This window comes from Somniosus microcephalus, chromosome 3 (genome assembly GCF_052327205.1).
Source record: "Somniosus microcephalus isolate GS21.2 chromosome 3, FLI_Smic_1.0, whole genome shotgun sequence".
Classification (NCBI taxonomy): domain Eukaryota; kingdom Metazoa; phylum Chordata; class Chondrichthyes; order Squaliformes; family Somniosidae; genus Somniosus; species Somniosus microcephalus.
The window spans coordinates 8,268,793-8,285,226 of NC_140989.1; the positions used below are offsets into that span (position 1 = coordinate 8,268,793).

At 51.1% G+C, this 16,434-nt stretch overlaps 1 protein-coding gene across 1 annotated transcript in view; it reads right to left on the minus strand.

Moving 5' to 3' along the window:
• The window catches only part of LOC147120823 (protein-tyrosine kinase 2-beta-like), a 389,336-nt gene that overhangs the window by 99,112 nt on the left and 273,790 nt on the right, over positions 1-16,434 (minus strand). The gene's annotated exons all lie outside the window — the stretch shown is intronic.

Consider the following 16,434-nt stretch of genomic DNA (forward strand, 5'->3'; position numbering starts at 1 on the left):
TACCCATTAAGAAGAGTCTCATTGTAGGGCTGCCTTCGAAAAGCACCTCAACCACGATCCTTTTAAAGAGGGAGTGTGAATATCTGAACCCTTTTTAAGGGGGTGATTCGCCCTCTCTCACTCCCGTCCCGAGCCACTGTAGTGTCCGTGTGTAGATAAAGACACCGAAGACAGGAGTTGGTTCATAGGTATTTACTAAGCAAGTCTGGGGGGGGTTTCTAAAGGATATACACAATACGCAGGCTTATATAGCCCAAGTGGCAATTACCGGCATTACGCACACCTGGGGCTCTTAAAGGCACATACACCATAATTGCTCTTAAAGGCACATACACCACAATTCCTCCCCTTCTAGCTAACTAGTACATCATATTTTAAGTAATTATTAATTACATGTTATATGCAAAATAATATACATTGCTGTATTAATTAATTATAAGTTAGTCTCTCAGGAGGCTTCCTGACTCGGTCCAGATAACGCCTCGGGGGTGTAGTAGTTTCTGGTGGTGTAGTAGGTTCTTCTGGCAAGGCTGATTCGGCTTGAAGGCCAGTGTCGGGTTCATCGGGCTCCAGTATCACCGGATCGGAGGTAGATATGGGTATCTCTACTTCATCGTTAGATGTATAGAGTGGTGGTGTAGGTTGTCCCTTTTCGGATGACTTGATGATTTGGTCAGCATGGCGCCTTATTATGCTGTCTCCGATGTCCACGGTATACATCAGTGGTCCTAATCGTGTGCAGATAGTTCCAGGCTGCCATTTCTCGGTACGGTAGTCCCGGGCCAAAACCGGTTGGCCTATCTGGAAGGCCCTAGTTGGCCTTTCATTCATGCCCTGAAACTGCCGGTTCTCCACGTCCCTTCGGATGTTGGGCTTGACCAAATCCAGCCGGCATCTTAGGTTTCTATTGTAGAACATCATGGCGGGAGTTTGGTTAGTAACCATATGCGTTGCATTCCTATATGCAAATAAGAAGTTATCCACCTTGTGCTGAAGTTTTATGTCTTCATTACCCATGGCCTTGATGGCCTTCTTCAAGGTCTGGACAAACCTTTCAGCCAATCCATTGGTGGCGGGATGGTATGGGGCGGACGTGTAGTGCTTTACCCCATTGTTCTTTAAGAACTTTCTGAATTCTTCGGACACAAATTGCGGTCCATTATCAGAACATATCTGCTCCGGCAGCCCATTCCTGGCAAATATGGTCCTTAATACTGTGATGGTTTTTTCCGTGGTGGTGGAGGACATCTTTATTACCTCTGGCCACTTGGAGTGTGCATCAACTGCGATTAAGAACATTGAGTCCATAAATGGACCAGCAAAGTCGATGTGCACCCTTTGCCAGGGAGATGAGGGCCACTCCCATGGATGTAGAGGGGCCTGTGGCGGAGCATTTTGGACCTTCTGGCATCCTAGGCAGCTCTTGGTCATGTCTTCGATGTCTCCATCGATACCTGGCCACCATACAAACGCCCTAGCTAGGTTCTTCATTTTCACTCCACCCAGATGCCCCTCGTGAAGCTCCTTTAGCACTTTATCCTGGAGTTTGGGTGGAATCACCACTCTGAATCCACACATCAAGGTTCCTCGGCACACTGACAGCTGTTCTCTTCTTTGCGAGAATGCTGGCAACAGTGGTTCGCCATGTGCTGGCCATCCCTTCACTGTTAAATCGTAGACCCGTGAGAGAGTAGGGTCATTTCTTGTCTCCCTTTCAATGGCAGAATTTGTCACCGGTAGACATTCCACTATGGTAGAGTGGAATATCTCTACTGGGTCTACTGTAGGTGCCTATTCTATCGTTGGCAACGGTAGGCGTGATAAACCGTCAGCATTCCCATGCTGTTTTGACCCTTTGTATTCAATGTTGTATTGGTGTGCCCCTAGAAAAAGGGACCACCTCTGTAGTCTTTGTGCTGTCATAATGGGTGTAGTGTATGTACCCGGCTACCTTTAAGAGAACTATTGTATGTAACCGTCCACCTTTAATAGAACTACTTTAGGTGTGGCACTACTTTGTTGGCTTCTGTATACTGTAATACCGACGGTGACCACACCGGTATATAAGTGCTGTGTCAGGAAGTATTGAGCAGATTCGCCCTGACCTTCAAATAGTAAAGTCCTGTTTTAAGTTACTCTTGGAGTCTGTGTATTAATTAACTAAACAACCACAGACTTTACAGTGGCGACGAGTCCGATCGTACCCTGCGGCAACAATAATTCCGAAGCAGTTAACGAGCGTCGAGAAGAGGCAACCGCCCTCGTCATTCTGCTGGGAGAAAACTCGAGTCTGCAGAGCTGGAAAGGAGGAAGAATTCAGAGACAAAGACTTCCATCAGCAACAGGCACTGACTGTCCCTTCTGCCACGGTGAGGAGTGAGCCGATCAGCACGAGAAGCAAGGCGGCCACGGGGACTGTGAGTAAGGGAAAAGTAAAAAGAATAACCGGAGGATAAGGGCGGTGCACTCGACCACGGTCGAGGGGGAAAGGAGCCGGACAGAAGTCGGGCCCAGAGGTGCTGAGACTGGGGCAGCGTGGAGCAAGGAAGCCGCGGTACAGACAGGCTGGGGACGCAACGGCGTCGTGAGACAGCTAGACCGCGACCGGCGAAAAAGGCCGGGCAGCGACCGAAGCCACGAAGCGCTGCGACCGGGAGCGTAGGCGCGGGAAGGTATAAAAACTCAGCCGCAGCCGGGGAGGGAAGCACCGGACTGCGAGACGGCTGGGAGAGGCGTTTGGGAGCCGAGCGAGCGGGAGAGGCAGAGCCGACCAAGGGAGACTGCGCAAGAGCCAGTCCAGCGGCTGAAACTGTTCCCCGTCAACGGGGTGTACCCAGCGCTGGTAGAGCCGAGCGAGCGGGAGAGGCAGAGCCGACCAAGGGAGACTGCGCGAGAGCCAGTCCAGCGGCTGAAACTGTTCTCCGTCAACGGGGTGTACCCAGCGCCGGTAGAGCCGAGAGAGCGGGAGAGAGACCGAGCCCGAGCAAGGGGAACTGAGCGAAAGCCAGCCCAGCGGCTGAACCTGTTCGCCGTCAACGGGGTGTACCCAGCGCCGGTTGCCTTGCCGAGAAAAGGGAAAGCACTGAAGCCGACGCGCAGGCTGTGAATCTGAAAGCCAGCGGCCGTCGCCTGTGGGGGAAAGTGTACCCCTCCCGCTAGGGAAGAAACGCGGGAAGCCGCCATTAGGCGGGGAAGAAGACAGAAGCGGGAAACCGCCATTGAAGTGGGCGGGGAGAGAAGATAAGCGCGGGAAACCGCCATTTTCGCGGGAAAACCGCCATCTTAGAAAAAAAAAAAAAATAAGTTAAAGAAATAATTCGGGGTGTTATCAGAAAGAGAGGAAGATGCCTAAGCATGGTAACATCAACGATTTTAATGCCGAGGTAGAAGACTGGGCCACGTACGTGGAACGCATCGAGATCTATTGTGAGGCCAATAAAATAGAAGAAGATGACAAAGCTATAACCTTGCTAAACTCGATGGGCGCGAAGACATACGAGCTCTTGAAGCATCTACTAGCACCAGCTAAACCGGCGGATCAGACTTTCGATGAGATTGTGACTGTTCTGAAGGATCACTTGAACCCCACACCGTTGATGTTGGCGGAACGGTTCAAATTCTATGCGAGAACGCAAAGGAAAGACGAAAGCAACGCAGAATACTTGGTCGAACTGCGTAGACTAGCGAAACACTGCCAGTTTGGAGGGAATCTGACAGAGGCGTTGCGAGACAAATTCGTGTGCGGAATGTCGAAGGAAGAAACACAAAAACGACTGCTCGAAGAGAACGATCTTACACTTGAGAAGGCTATCCTTATTGCTGCATCGAACGAAGCCGCAGCGAAAGGAACGGCGGAAATGCAGCTAAAGGCAGCGGCACTCAGGGTGCAGCAAATTACTTCGGGTACAACGAAATGCTATTGTTGTGGGAAGACAACACACGACCAGAACCAATGCTGGTTTAAAAACCAGGAATGTAGGAAATGTGGCAAGCTCGGTCACATAGCTAAGGTATGCCGGTCAGGGAAGAAGACCAACAATAATGAGTCACCACAAAAGAGGTACAGAAAGGTACATGAGGTGACTAGGAAGAGTCCGGAAGAACAGAATTCGGACTCACACTCCAACTGCAAGGAACTGGATAGCCTGAGAATTCACAATGTGAGTAATGAAGCTGACCGACAAGCTATCTGGATCACACTACAGACTGCAAAAGTCCAAGTGAAAATGGAAGTGGACACCGGATCGGCGTTGACGGTCATGAATAAGCATGATTATAAAAAGTTATTCAAGCATATTCCCCTACGGGATACGGAACTAGTATTGAAGACATACACGGGGCACAAAGTATACCCCATCGGAAAGATAGAAGTCAAGGTGAGATACAAGGACAAAGAGCACCAAAGGATGGACCTGTATGTGTTGCCTGAGGGAGGTATACCACTTCTGGGACGGGAGTGGATCAGGAAAATAAAGATAGACTGGCATTCACTAAACACCATGACGGTAGATTCCGGAAAGGAAGATGTCAAACCTGAACGGTTGTCCAGAATATTAGACGAAGCTAAAGAGGTATTCCAGCAAGGACTGGGAACACTGCGAGGAATTAAAGCAAAGGTTAAGATTGCAGAACATGCAAGCCCAAAATTTTTCAAAGCCAGATCGGTACCTTACGCGATACGACCTGCTGTGGAGGCAGAACTGGAAGAACTTGAACGATCAGGGGTACTGTCAAAAGTGGACTGGAGTGAGTGGGCCACGCCCATTGTTCCCGTCATGAAGTCTTCACCAAGTAACAAGCCAGGGGGACCGGGGAAGGTCCGCATCTGCGGAGACTTCAAGATCACAGTGAATCCGGTGCTTCACACGGTACAATACCCGCTTCCGCGGATTGAAGATATCTTTGCTTCGTTGGCTGGAGGGAAACACTTCACCAAGATAGACCTGGCACAGGCATACTTACAAATGGAAGTTGAGGAAGAGTCTCGTTAGTACCTCACCATCAACACACACAGAGGCTTGTATCGTTATAATAGACTGGTTTTTGGGGTAGCTTCGGCTCCAGCAATTTGGCAGAGGGCCATGGAGCAGGTATTACAAGGAATTCCAAGCACGCAGTGTTACTTAGACGATATCCTGATTACGGGAGAAGACGAGGAAGAACACCTCACAAATTTGAAACTGGTGCTCACTAGGTTGAAGGAATATGGCCTTCGAGTTAATCGCAAGAAATGTGAGTTCTTCCAAAAACGGATCTCGTACTGCGGTCATGTCATTGACCGAGAGGGGCTGCACAAGTCACCTGACAAGATAGAAGCTGTCGTGAAGGCCCCCGCTCCGGAAAACGTATCACAGTTAAGATCATTCTTGGGGTTGATTAATTATTATCACAAGTTTCTGCCGAATCTATCCACGGTGCTGCATCCGCTGAATGCTCTGTTGCGGAAAGAAGTACCATGGAAGTGGAGTGAGGAATGTAAAAAGGCCTTTCACAGAAGCAAGGCGTTGATTACCTCTGAAGAAGTGTTGGCTCATTTCAACCCAACGTTACCTCTTCGTCTAGCTTGTGATGCTTCCCCCTATGGAATTGGAGCAGTACTTTCACACAAGTTACCAAATGGCTCGGAAAGGCCAGTGGCATTCGCGTCCCGATCATTGACCTCCGCGGAGCGAAATTATGCTCAAATAGATAGGGAGGCCCTCAGCCTTGTGTGGGACGTAAGGAAATTCAATCATTATCTGCAGGGCAAGAAGTTCACATTACTGACAGACCACCAGCCGTTGGTGTCCATATTCAACCCTAACAAGGCCGTTTCCACCATGACAGCGCAAAGGTTACAGAGGTGGTCCGTGTTACTTGGGGCACACCAATATGACATCGAATACAAAAGGTCCAAACAGCATGGAAATGCTGATGGGTTATCGCGCTTGCCATTGCCGATAGTAGAAGAAGCGACTACAGTGGACCCGGCAGAGATGTTCCACTCATCCATAGTGGAATGTCTACCAGTAACAAATTCGATGATCGAAAACGAAACAAGAAATGACCCGACTCTCTCACGAGTCTATGATTTAACGGTGGAGGGATGGCCAGCACAGGGCGAACCAACGCTGCCAGCATTTTCGCAGAGAAAAGAACAGCTGTCAGTGTGTCGAGGAACCCTGATGTGTGGATCTAGAGTGGTGATTCCACCCAAACTTCAACAGAAGGTGTTAAAGGAGCTGCATGAGGGACATCTGGGTGGAGTGAAAATGAAGAACCTAGCAAGAGCGTTTGTGTGGTGGCCAGGCATTGATGGGGACATCGAAGAAATCACTAAGAGCTGTCTAGGATGCCAGAAGGTCCAAAACGCGCCACCACAGGCTCCTCTGCATCCATGGGAGTGGCCCTCATCTCCTTGGCAAAAGGTACATATCGACTTTGCTGGTCCATTTATGGACTCAATGTTTCTAATAGCGGTGGATGCACACTCCAAGTGGCCGGAGGTAATAAAGATGTCCACCACCACCACGGAAAAAACCATCACAGTGTTAAGGACCATGTTTGCTAGGAATGGGCTGCCGGAACAGATCTGTTCTGATAATGGACCGCAATTTGTGTCCGAAGAATTCAAGAAATTCTTAAAGAGCAATGGGGTTAAGCACTACACGTCAGCCCCATACCATCCCGCCTCCAATGGATTGGCTGAAAGGTTTGTCCAGACCTTCAAGAAGGCCATAAAGGCCATGGGTAATGAAGCCATTAACTTACAACATAAGGTGGATAGCTTCTTGTTGGCGTACAGGAATGCAACACATGCGGTCACAAATCAAACTCCCGCCATGATGTTTTTTAATAGACGACTAAGATGCCGGCTGGATTTGCTTAAGCCAAACGTCAGAAGGGACGTAGAGAACCGGCAATTCCAGGGCATGAATGAAAGGCCAACTAGATCTTTTCAGATAGGTCAACAAGTTTTGGCCCGGGACTACCGTACCGAGAAATGGCAGCCTGGAACTATCGGAAAAAGGCTAGGGCCGTTGATGTATACGGTGGACATTGGGGACAGTATAATAAGGCGCCATGTTGACCAGATCATAGGGTCAGCCACAAATGGCCAACCTACTCTACCACCTTACACGGTTAATGTTGAGACAGAGATACCCAGAACACCTACCTCCGATCTGGTAATACTGGAATCAGATGAACCTGACACTGTCCTTCAAGCCAAATCGACCTTGTCAGAAGCACCTACTACCCCGCCGGAAGTTACGACACCACCGAGGCGTTATCCGGACACAGTCCGGAAACCTCCAGAGAGACTGAATCTGTGAACTGTCTTGCATAAAGTTGTATATATGTTATAATGTATGTTAATGGGGAATCAGTATGTTGTAAGCTAAAAAGGGAGGATTGTAGTGTATGTACCCGGCTACCTTTAAGAGAACTATTGTATGTAACCGTCCACCTTTAAGAGAACTACTTTAGGTGTTGCACTACTTTGTTGGCTCCTGTATACTGTAATGCCGACGGTGACCACACCGGTATATAAGTGCTGTGTCAGGAAGTATTGAGCAGATTCGCCCTGACCTTCAAATAGTAAAGTCCTGTTTTAAGTTACTCTTGGAGTCTGTGTATTAATTAACTAAACAACCACAGACTTTACAATGGGGACACCTTTTTTAGGGTTGAATATGGAGATGAGGGGTTGATGGTCAGTCAGCAAGGTAAATTTTTGTCCGTGTAGGTAATGGTTGAATTTCTTCACTCCCCATACCAGGCTGAGTGCTTCCCTGTCTATCTGGGCATAGTTACGCTCAGCTGAGTTCAATGAGCGTGACGCAAAAGCTATCGGCCGTTCCGAGCCATCAGGGAATCTATGGGACAATACCGCTCCTATGCCGTAAGGGGATGCATCGCACGCCAGTCTGATTGGTAGTGATGGGTTGTAATGAGCCAAAATTTTCTCGGATGTGATTAAGTCTTTACAATTATGGAAGGCACGTTTACAGTCTTCGTTCCATTTCCAAATCACTCCTGTCTGTAGAAGATCATTAAGAGGGTATAGAATAGTTGATAAGTTCAGTAAAAATTTATGATAGTAATTTATTAATCCCAGGAATGACCTTAATTGTGAAACATTTTCAGGTGCTGGGGCTTTTATAACTGCTTCAATTTTTTCAGGTGACTTATGCAACCCTTCCTTATTAATTATGTGGCCACAATATGATATCTGATTTTGGAAAAATTCGCACTTGGGGCGATTTGCTCGTAGGCCCCGTTCTTTCAGCCTAGTGAGCACCTGCTCCAAATTGGCAAGGTGCTCGTTGTCGTTTTCTCCTGTTATAAGGATGTCGTCTAGGTAGCATTGAGTCCCCGGAATCCCTTGCAGGACTTGTTCCATAGCTCTTTGCCAGATAGCTGGAGCTGATGCTATTCCAAAAACTAGTCGATTATACTGGTACAGGCCTTTGTGTGTGTTTATTGTGAGATACTTTTTAGAGGTCTCCTCAACCTCCATCTGTAGATATGCCTGTGCCAAGTCAATTTTTGTGAAACGTTTCCCTCCGGATAGTGAGGCGAAAATATCTTCTATCCTCGGAAGAGGATACTGTACCGTGTGAAGGACCGGGTTTACAGTCACCTTAAAGTCCCCACAGATGCAAAAAATTTTCTGTTCCTCAGAGTTATTTTTCAATGTTTTTTTCATGACTGGAACGATGGGTGTTGCCCATTCGCTCCAATCTATTTTGGATAATACGCCTGCCTTTTCCAAATTCTTCAGCTCTGCCTCGACTGCCAGACGTATTGCGTATGGCACCGGTCTTGCCTTAAAAAATTTTGGAATTGCTGTATCTTCCACTTTTATTGAGGCGGTGATGCCTTTCAAGGTTCCTAGTTTCTCTTGAAACACTTCTTTGGCGTTGGCCAAGATGTCTTTTAATCGTTCAGGTATGATGTCATCATTGTTTTTTTCCTTACTGGTCACCGTCAGTGTCTGAATGGAGTGCCAGTCTAAACGTATCTTCCTTATCCATTCACGTCCCAACAACGGTGGACCACCATCTTGTAGAATGTATAAATACAACTTTTGTATTTCTTTGCCGTTGTATACCACAGGCACCCTTATTTTTCCTTTGGGGTAGACTTTCTGCCCCGTATATGTTTTTAAGATAATGGATGTGTCTTTTAGAGGTATGTGCAAAAATAGCCTCTCGTAATCTCGTCGATTTATTACGGTTAGAGCTGATCCTGTATCTAGCTCCATTTTAACTGGGGACCCTGCTATTGTGAGGGTAACCCAAATGGTTTGGTAATCCTCTTTGGCAAGTACATTATGCAATTTGAGACAGCTTAGTCTCTTGTTTCCGGAGTCGCTATCGCTATTCTGGTCTTCGGAGCTATTGTCCGTCATCATTTGTACCTTCCTGTACTTTTCTTTATTGATTTTTTGTTTTCTGTCAGTGGATTTATTTTGTCCAGATTGGCATACCCGTGCAATGTGTCCAATCTTACCACATTGCCTGCATGCTTTGCCCTTGAACCAGCAGTCCCTCTGGTTATGGGTGGATCTGCCGCAGCGATAACATCTTCCGAACTCCTGTGTCATTTTATGGGTGCCGAAGTCCTGTGTCTCTTGTTGTATCTCTGCAGCTCCTTTTGCTGCTGCTTCGTATGATACAGCCATACTGAAAGCTTTGTCCAATGTTAAATCTTTTTCAGAAAGCAGTCTTTTTTGTGTTCCTTCACTTAAGAGACCGCAAACAAATTTGTCTCGAAGATAATCCGATAGTCCTGCTCCGAATTGGCAGTACTTTGATAGCTTTCTTAATTCGGTTAGGTAATCAGCGTTACTTTCATTCTTGTGTTGATTTCTCTTGAAGAACTTGAATCGTTCCGCTATCAGCAGCGGTGTTGGGTTTAAATGCTCCTGCAGGGTATCAACAATTTCTTTAAAAGTCTTGTCCTTTGGTTTGGCTGGAGTGATTAAATTTCGTAACAGCCCGTATGTCTTCGTGCCCATTAAGTTCAGAAGTACTGAAGCTTTTTTTTCATCTGTTATTCCATTTGCAGTGCAATAAACCTCTACTCTTTCCACGTATGTGGTCCAATCTTCTATTTCGCCATCAAAAGCCTCAATATTACCAGATTTAGGCATTTCAGAAAAGATATGGCGCTTCCCGCGCTTTTTTTTTCTCTCTGTAGCAACGATATGGCGCTTCCCGCGCTTTCCCGCCGCTGCTACCGATAACAACGCTGTTTTACTGTGGTTTCCATTTATTCACTGTTGGAGACTCATTCCCGACAGAGGTCTAAACGCTGACCTGCTTGCCGCGCCGGCCGTCTCTCGAGTGCACCCTCCCAGTTCGTTATTGCTTGCCTCCGATTTCGCTGCCTGTCTCAGCTGTAGAGCCCGCCGCTGGAGCTCCAGCCTGACGCCCAGGAAGGATTAGCGCAGTACCTGTCACCAGCTTGGCCAGCTGGTGAAACCACAGTTTCTCTTACTTCCTTGAGTCTTCTGGACGCTGGAGGAATCGATGTCCTTGAGGTGCTGCCGAATTGCAGGTAAGTCCGTTTCCACTTCGTCGCCACTGTAGTGTCCGTGTGTAGATAAAGACACCGAAGACAGGAGTTGGTTCATAGGTATTTACTAAGCAAGTCTGGGGGGGGGGGGGGGGGGGGGTTTCTAAAGGATATACACAATACACAGGCTTATATAGCCCAAGTGGCAATTACCGGCATTACGCACACCTGGGGCTCTTAAAGGCACATACACCATAATTGCTCTTAAAGGCACATACACCACAGCCACTCTCTTGCATCCCCTTGCAATGGGTCACACAACAGTGGCGGCACCTGGAGAATGGAATGCACACACACAGAATGAGAGCCTTGGAGGGCCGACATCACCCAGCTCAGGGGCACCAGTCACAGGGGGCAATCGATGAAACGCCAGCCTGGGCAAAGTCAACGGGCTCCGAAACTCACAGGGCAATTCTACAGCGTCTTTCACCACTTCAGGATGTCCCAGAGCGTTTTACAGCCAATGAAGTACTTTTGAAGTGGAGTCACTGTTGTAATGTGGGAAACATGGCAGGCAATTTATGCACAGCAAGCTCCCACAAACAGCAATGTGATAATGACCAGATCATCTGTTTTTATTATGTTGATTGAGGGATAAATATTGGCCCAGGACACCGGGGAGAACTCCCATGCTCTTTCTCCGAAATAGTGCCGTGGGATCTTTTATGTCCACTTGAGAGAGCAGTTGGGGCCTCGGTTTAATGTCTCATCCAAAAGACGGCACCTCCGACAGTGCGGCACTCCCTCAGCACTGCACTGGAGTGTCAGCCTAGATTGTTGTGCTCAAGTCTCTGGAGTGGGACTTGAACCCACAACCTTCTGACTCAGAGGCGAGGGAGAGTGCTGCCCACTGAGCCCCGGCTGACACTCAGCGACCCTGATGTGCAAATTTTCACAAGAGACAGGCAGGGTATCAGGGTGTCTGAGGAGTGGATCCAGCCCATGGTGGGGTGCTGGCAATTGACAAAATGCCATTAATGTTTAAAATCAGTGCATGATTCCCAAGCACCCACTGCACAGACACATTCCACCATCTCAGAGGGTGAAGTACAGAAAGAGACTTGCCTCTGAAAATCCCTTACCCCAAAAGAGTACTGTGGCAGGCCACAGGGACAAGAACTGACAAGAAATGCCGATGGTCTGGGAGAACCTGGGGGTGAAATTGGTCTTCGGCTAAAGCACAAAATGGGCAGTAGCGAATCGGTGGCCTGTTTCACCGTGGCCAATACACAAAAGAAGCTCGGCGTAAAACGGGTTGCCAGCTCACTATTGCCCATTTCATGTTTTTGCCAATTTCACCCCCCTCGTTCCTCGAGAACAACTCTTTCCAGGCACTGAACTGGAACAAAAATAACTGGGCTGCCCGAACCCAGCAAGAGCTGGGTTGGCAAAGTCTGGGGACAAGGGGAGGCTCAGAAATGACCCCTGATGTGAAGGTGGAGAGTCGAGGCAAACAGTAAAACACCGGCCGACGCAGTGACCCTGTCAGCATCCTGCACTACCGAGGGCGTGCTCGAGATGAAGGGTGTCATGAATCTTACCATTCATGAAGAAACGACTCATGAAATAACACTGGGCAGCCAGCTGGTGGCGCCGTCCAAGGAGTATAAATACTCGGGCGTGGGCCCAGCTTGCTCAGGATGTTTCTGTAACCAGGAACTAGTGATGTAACTAGAATCTCATGGTTGTGAAACAGTTGATTAAAGCCTTGTTTTATATTCAGACCAAGTAGTCTTTTTACATCAAACGGCAATGCTCGATCCTGGCTGCGGCTTTGGATGGAGAAACTATAAAATGAACATTTAAATTTCAGACATTTTGCAGCACAGGGTTTTGGGTAATCCTGCCCCTGAACAGTGCGGAGACTGGGCGGATTGACCCACGATCAAGCCTGCACCCTACTGCGTGACAGACCCCGTCAGCGAGATAGGGAGCAGAATCCAGGGCCACATCATCAGACAGGCCATGTCTGGCAGGGGCCTGGGAGCAGACTGTCTGTCTGTGCTCTCACCCACAATACAAGTGTGGAGCAATGAGAGAGGAGAAAGTTTAAAAAAAAAGGATTCTATGGTCTCTGATCAAATTAAAAAATCCCCCACCTCAGCTCATCCGCTGCTGAAACCCTCACCCAGGTCTTTGTTACCTCCAGACTCGACTATTCCAAAGCTCTCCCGGCCTCCCATCTCCCACCTTCCATAAACTTCAACTCATCCAAAACTGGGCTGCCCCATGTCCTAACTCACACCCAGTCCCGTTCACCCATCACCCCCTGTGCTCACTGCCCCGTGTCCTAACTCACACCCAGTCCCATTCACCCATCACCCCCTGTGCTCACTGCCCCGTGTCCTAACTCACACCCAGTCCCGTTCACCCATCACCCCCTGTGCTCACTGCCCCGTGTTCTAGTTCACACCCAGTCCCGTTCACCCATCAGCCCCTGTGCTCACTGCCCCGTGACCTAACTCGCACCCAGTCCCGTTCACCCATCACCCCCTGTGCTCACTGCCCCGTGTCCTAACTCACACCCAGTCCCATTCACCCATCACCCCCTGTGCTCACTGCCCCGTGTCCTAACTCACACCCAGTCCCATTCACCCATCACCCCCTGTGCTCACTGCCCCGTGTCCTAACTCACACCCAGTCCCGTTCACCCATCACCCCCTGTGCTCGCTGCCCCGTGTCCTAACTCACACCCAGTCCCGTTCACCCATCACCCCCTGTGCTCGCTGCCCCGTGTCCTAACTCACACCAAGTCCCGTTCACCCATCACCCCCTGTGCTCACTGCCCCATGTCCTAACTCACACCCAGTCCCGTTCACCCATCACCCCCTGTGCTCACTGCCCCGTGTCCTAACTCACACCCAGCCCCGTTCACCCATCACCCCCTGTGCTCACTGCCCCATGTCCTAACTCACACCCAGTCCCGTTCACCCATCACCCCCTGTGCTCACTGCCCCGTGTCCTAACTCACACCCAGTCCCGTTCACCCATCACCCCCTGTGCTCACTGCCCCGTGTCCTAACTCACACCCAGTCCCATTCACCCATCACCCGCTGTGCTCACTGACCCGTGTCCTGACACGCACAAAGTCACGTTCACCCATCATCCTCTGTGCTCGCTGCCCACGTGTCCTAACTCACACCCAGTCCCGTTCACCCATCATCCCCTGTGCTCACTGCCCCGTGTCCTAACTCACACCCAGTCCCGTTCACCCATCACCCCCTGTGCTCACTGCCCGTGTCCTACTCACACCCAGTCCCGTTCACCCATCACCCTCTGTGCTCACTGCCCCGTGTCCTAACTCACACCAAGTCCAATTCACCCATCACCCCCTGTGCTCACTGCCCCCGTGTCCTAACTCACACCCAGTCCTGTTCACCCATCACCCCCTGTGCTAACTGCTCCGTGTCCTAACTCACACCCAGTCCCGTTCACCCATCACCCCCTGTGCTCACTGCCCCGTGTCCTAACTCACACCCAGTCCCGTTCACCCATCACCCACTGTGCTCACTGCCCCGTATCCTAACTCGCACCGAGTCCCGTTCACCCAGCACCGCTGTGCTCGCTGCCCCGTGTCCTAACTCACACCCAGTCCCGTTCACCCATCACCCGTGTGCTCACTGCCCCGTGTCCTAACTCACACCCAGTCCCATTCACCCATCACCCCCTGTGCTCACTGCCCCGTGTCCTAAATCACACCCAGTCCCGTTCACCCATCAACCCCTGTGCTCACTGCCCCGTGCCCTAACTCGCACCCAGTCCCGTTCACCCATCACCCCTGTGCTCACTGCCCTGTGTCCTAACTCACACCCAGTCCCATTCACCAATCGCCCCCTGTGCTCACTGCCCCGTGTCCTGACTCACACCCAGTCCCATTCGCCCATCACCCCCTGTGCTCATTGCCCCGTGTCCTAACTCACACCCAGTCCCGTTCACCCATCACCCCTGTGCTCCTTGACCCGTGTCCTAACTGGCACCAAGTCCCGTTCACCCATCACCCCTGTGCTCGCTGCCCCGTGTCCTAACTCACACCCAGTCCCGTTCACCCATCACCCGTGTGCTCACTGCCCCGTGTCCTAACTCGCACTGAGTCCCGTTCACCCATCACCCCCTGTGCTCACTTCCCCGTGTCCTAACTCGCACCGAGTCCCGTTCACCCATCACCCCTGTGCTGACTGCCCCGTGTCCTAACTCACACCCAGTCCCGTTCACCCATCACCCCCTGTGCTCACTGCTCCGTGTCCTAACTCACCAAGTCCCGTTCACCCATCACCCCCTGTGCTCACTGCCCCGTGTCCTAACTCACAACCAGTCCCGTTCACCCTTCACCCCCTGTGCTCACTGCCCCATGTCCTAACTCACACCCAGTCCCGTTCACCCATCACCCCTGTGCTCACTGCCCCGTGTCCTAACTCACACCCAGTCCCGTTCACCCATCACCCCCTGTGCTCACTGTACCGTGTCCTAACTCACACCAAGTCCCGTTCACCAATCGCCCCCTGTGCTCACTGCCCCGTGTCCTGACTCACACCCAGTCCCGTTCGCCCATCACCCCCTGTGCTCACTGCCCCGTGTCCTAACTCAAACCCAGTCCCATTCACCCATCACCCCCTGTGCTCACTGCCCCGTGTCCTAAGTCACACCCAGTCCCGTTCACCCATCACCCCCTCTGCTCACTGCCCCCTGTCCTGACTCACACCCAGTCCCGTTCGCCCATCACCCCCTGTGCTCACTGCCCCGTGTCCTAACTCACACCCAGTCCCATTCACCCATCACCCCCTGTGCTCTCTGCCCCGTGTCCTAACTCACACCCAGTCCCGTTCACCCATCAGCCCCTGTGCTCAAGGCCCCGTGTCCTAACTCGCACCCAGTCCCATTCACCCATCACCCGTGTGCTCACTGCCCCGTGTCCTAACTCGCACTGAGTCCCGTTCACCCATCACCCCCTGTGCTCACTGCCCCGTGTCCTAACTCGCACCGAGTCCCATTCACCCATCACCCCTGTGCTCACTGCCCCGTGTCCTAACTCACACCCAGTCCCGTTCGCCCATCACCCCCTGTGCTCACTGCCCCGTGTCCTAACTCACCAAGTCCCGTTCACCCATCACCCCCTGTGCTCACTGCCCCGTGTCCTAACTCACAACCAGTCCCGTTCACCCTTCACCCCCTGTGCTCACTGCCCCATGTCCTAACTCACACCCAGTCCCGTTCACCCATCACCCCCTGTGCTCACTGCCCCGTGTCCTAACTCACACCCAGTCCCGTTCACCCATCACCCCCTGTGCTCACTGCCCCGTGTCCTAAGTCACACCCAGTCCCGTTCACCCATCACCCCCTGTGCTCACTGCCCCCTGTCCTGACTCACACCCAGTCCCGTTCGCCCATCACCCCCTGTGCTCACTGCCCCGTGTCCAAACTCACACCCAGACCCGTTCACCCATCAGCCCCTGTGCTCACTGCCCCGTGTCCTAACTCGCACCCAGTCCCATTCACCCATCACCCCCTGTGCTCGCTGCCCCGTGTCCTGACACGCACAAAGTCACGTTCACCCATCATCCCCTGTGCTCGCTGCCCCCGTGTCCTAACTCACACCCAGTCCCGTTCACCCATCATCCCCTGTGCTCACTGCCCCGTGTCCTAACTCACACTCAGTCCCCTTCACCCATCACCCCCTGTGCTCACTGCCCGTGTCCTAACTCACACCCAGTCCCGTTCACCCATCACCCCCTGTGCTCACTGCCCCGTGTCCTAACTCACACCAAGTCCAATTCACCCATCACCCCCTGTGCTCACTGCCCCGTGTCCTAACTCACACCCAGTCCCGTTCACCCATCACCCCCTGTGCTCACTGCCCGTGTCCTAACTCACACC